Source organism: Furipterus horrens, unplaced genomic scaffold (genome assembly GCF_987537825.1).
Source record: "Furipterus horrens unplaced genomic scaffold, mFurHor1.1.pri manual_scaffold_17, whole genome shotgun sequence".
In the NCBI taxonomy this organism is placed as follows: Eukaryota; Metazoa; Chordata; class Mammalia; order Chiroptera; family Furipteridae; genus Furipterus; species Furipterus horrens.
This window is the reverse complement of record NW_028327187.1, coordinates 1,307,568-1,312,033: the sequence shown is the minus strand read 5'-3', so window position 1 is coordinate 1,312,033 and position 4,466 is coordinate 1,307,568.

Genomic DNA, 4,466 nt, shown 5'->3' with positions numbered 1-4,466 from the left:
GTTGGCATTCGGGAGTAGTAATGAACCAGAGGTGATTTACTGATGGAAAATGTCAGCTGAATACTAATGCAAATGCCCCTCCCCCTGCCCCTGAACACATATACTGTTTTGGTACCTACAGTGGATCAATAAAAAAGGAACAGCATATTCTTTTTAGGGTTTTTGTGTGAGCCAAACATAAAATAATTAACAAAAAGCATTACACAAAAGGGATGTTTGTTCCATTTCAGTTCAGAGTCACTGCTCGGGTTCTCTGTAGGTTTATTTTGCTTCCCCAGGGGAGCGATCATTCCTTTCAAAGCAGGATCTTCATCCTAAACACACACTTTTTTGGTAATCCCCATATATGTGACACATACATGCTGGACATATATAATGTGTTATTGAATAATATATCCTCTTTAATTGGGCTAGCTCACTCATTTCCTTATCATTTAGCTAATATTTTATTAACTGTCTACCAAATTTAGAGGTCATATTTTAAAAATGTGTTGAGGCCCTAAGGATCACTGATGTTAACCAAATGAGAATATTTACAAATTATAAAATGTATTAAATAACAAGAGCATTATTCTAATAATTAATCTAATGACATAATTATTTGAGGGAGACTTTTACAAGTAGACACGACTCTCAAAATTCTTTCCTTACTACCTCGAGGTTTTTGCCACTGGCTGTCAGTAACCCCCATCCTTCCTGCTCCCGATCCCATCTTTGTGAGCAATTTTTTAGGAAACATTGATTTGGAAAGTAGCTATAATTTAATAGGTTCTTATACATTAAAGACTATGTTTTTCCTTCGAGGAGCTGAGACAAGTCTTGGTTTGACATGTGTAACTTTTTATTGGGTTACATGCTGTTGGAATTGAGCTCGGAGAGCCTATGAGGAAATTAAAGCAAAGTGTCAAGTTGTCAACTGCTGTTGATTTTGTGCTTCCTGCCTGAATGTGTGCACAGGTATGTGTGACAGGAGAGACAGAGAGAGAATCTCCTGATTGTTCCTTGCGCAACATATAGGAATTATAAATGTTACGCTCCATGCTGCTGATTGTGAAAGTTAGAAAATAATTCTCTGTCCGTTGTTAAGGCATTGATTCTCAGGCAGACATGTTTCAGCGGCTCAGAAACACTAACACTAAACATAGTTTAGACATACGATGTTTAAGTACTCACGCTCTGTTTCTAATGAGTCTTTCCCAGAATTTACCCTTTGAGTTTGATACCAGTTCATTCCAGATTTCATTGCTCCAGGAGTCAGACATCAACTTTTATTATCTTTCAAATAGACAATGGCATAGAGACAACCTCGTAATGACAGGTCTGCAAGGTGCTTTTCTAGTATTTTAGCTACGCTTTTAGCAAGGTTAGGCTCTGCACTCAAAGGAAATGCAGAAGTAAGGCAACAGGAACGTTTCCCCCATGTTATTGCAATTAACAGTGTTCCCCACAGAACCCACATTGTACAGCCAAGAGTACTGTAATGTAAATTATGGACTTTGGATCATTATGAAGTATCAACGTAGGATTATCAATGATAACAAATGTACCTCTTTAGTGGGGGATCTTGATAATGGGAGATGCTGTGTGTGTAGTAGAGCAGAAGGTAAACGAGAAACATTTTTATCTTTCCCTCAACTTTGTTGTGAAGTTTAAGCTTATGTAAAAACTAAAAATTTTTTAAATATTTTATTTATTAATTTTCAGAGAGAGGGGAAGGGAGGGAGAAAGAGAGAAACATTAATGTTTCTCTGCCTCTCACTCGCACCCCCAACTGGGGACCTGGGCTGCAGCCTAGACATGTGCCCTGACTGGGAATTGAACTAGCGACCCTTTAGTTCACAGGCCAGCACTCAGTCCACTGAGGCACACCAGCCAGGGAAAAACTAAAATCTTAATTAGAAAAACACAGATATCACACTAGCAAATAAAAATATCCATGAACTTTAAAGATATCAATAGCTGGAGAATAGAGGGGAAAAAAGAGAGAAAAAATTAAAAAGGATAGACAGTATCAATCATCACAACCTACCTGCAATTTAAATCTCTGTGGTAGAAAGGTTAAAGTAGATAATTATTTTTTAAAAAATGTTGCTATGTATGTCAAAATGCTTAATCCCTGAAACACTTGAAGTTCAAAGAATCCATAGCAGGTTAAGTACAAAGGCAACTATACCAAGCTAAAGTTTTGTAAGAAAATGTTAATGCAATAAGCTACATCTAGCAAATATATGTCATAATTAAAGTCAAAATAAAAAACTTTTAAATATACAAACACTTGAAAGAAATATTACCTATGTACTTGCACTACAAGAAAGTTAAAAGGGAGTTTTTTAAGTTGAAGAAATACAGGTCCATCAAGAACAAGTCCACTCATTGTTAATATAATGAGAATGGTTTGCACGACGTTGATGTAACCGGGCAGCCAAGGAGAGTGGACTGGAATGCGCATGCATGAACAATGGTGACTTCACTGTACTAGTCAGTGGGTGTGGTAGGTGCCATAGAGTGAGCATGTGTCCTGTGTGGCTGTCGCACTCAAAATGACTGAGCAGGTAGAGCAACAAATCTGCATCCAATTTTGCATTGAGCTTGAACATTCCTCCCCGGAAACCATTCAGATGACTCAGAAGGCCACAGCTGTGGGCAACTGGTGATTGGCAGCTTCATCACGACAACTCGCCTGCTCATGTATCACATTTCATGCAGTTTTTTGGCAAAATATAAAATCACCCAGGTGACCCAGCTCCCCTACATCCCAGATTTGGTGCCCTGCAACTTCTGGTTTTTCTCAAACCTAAAATCACCTTTGAAAGGAAAGAGATTTCAGACTGTCGATGAGATTCAGGAAAATATGACAGGGCAGCTGATGGCAATGGGGAGCACTGTGTGAGGTCCCAAGGTGCCTACTTTGAAGGGGACTGAGGTATCATTGTTCCATGTACAATATTTCTTGCATCATCTTCAATAACTGTCTCTATTTTTCATATTACATGACTGGATACTTTCTGGACTGGCCTTGAATAATATGAGATGGAAATCTGGATTTTTTTCTCAAATACATTTTTTAATTTTTATTTTTCAATTATAGTTGTCATTCAATGTTGTCTTATATTAGTTTTAGTGGTTAGGTAATTACATAACTTACAAAGTGATCATCTTGATAAACCTAGTACCCAACTGACACCATACATAGTTGTTACAATATTATTGACTATATTCCCTATGGTTTATATTTCCATGACTATTTTGTAACTACCAATTTTTTTTTCTTAATTCCTTTATCTTTTTTACTCAGCCCTCACAATTCCTCTCCTATCTGAAAACCTTCAAAATACTTTCTGTCTCTGATTGTTTCTGTTCTGTTTGTTCATTTATTCTGTTCTTTAGATTCCAGATATATGTGAAATCATATGGTATTTGTCTTTCTCTGAATTATTTCATTCAGTACAATGTGCTCTAGGTCCATCCATGTCATTATAAATGACAAAATTTTGTTCTTTTTATAACATTTCACCTCTCTGCTTCTTAGGATCTCCATTGTCTCTGCTTGTTATTGTTGTTTGAAATAAGAGAATCGTCATCTGAGACTGAGACTGAATGAATTAGTATGTGTGCTTTGAGAACAGACTAGATGTGAAATTGTTGTTCTAGTAAAAAGGAAATCCAGCATATTCAAGAAAGCAAGTAAAAGTACTGGGCAGAGTGGACCAAGTGTTTGAGTTTCTTGAGCGTTACTGGTGTTTCTCATATTATACATCAAATTCTTCCAAGAGTACAATTTTTAGTCTGTGTCAGCTAGATAATTTTTATTATTGCAAAGCCGTTCTGTGTCACTTGTTGCCTTGTGGCCTACAAAAAGTGTATCGATCTTTGGAGCACAAAAACCCAAATAATTGAGAGAATAAGATTCAGCTGACCTCTCTGGTTTATGATTTTATTTCCTTCCTTCAACATGTTTTTCTCTTCTGCCCTGTGACACTTTCACTCTCTCCCTCTGTCAGTGGTCAAGAGAGAATCCAGTCTTTTTCTCAATAATTTGATGCTATTTATTCTGACATCCTGTTGCTTTGCGTTTATGATGAGTCACTTTTGTTACCCCTTCCACAAGTATTTCTAGTTACCAACTATGTCGCCAGTTACCGAACTGAAATCTGAGGATATAAAGACAAATCAGACAGGCAGCGTGGCTTCAAACAATGGGCCTTGTAAACAAAGATGTAACTCATATGATTTCTCCTGACAATTTATAGAGTTCATATTTCTATTTACTTACTCAACACACTCGAGGAGACAGAAACGTATTGATCCGACGGGAGAGCAGCCAGTGGAGATTTCGCAGATGAAGTGTCTGAGATGGGAAAGGAAACGTGGGAGGTAAAAAGTAATGAAGATAAGGGGCGATGCGTTTTCACTAGTCGGACAACTTTGAAGAAGGAGTATCATGCAAAATAGAGAATCTACACGCA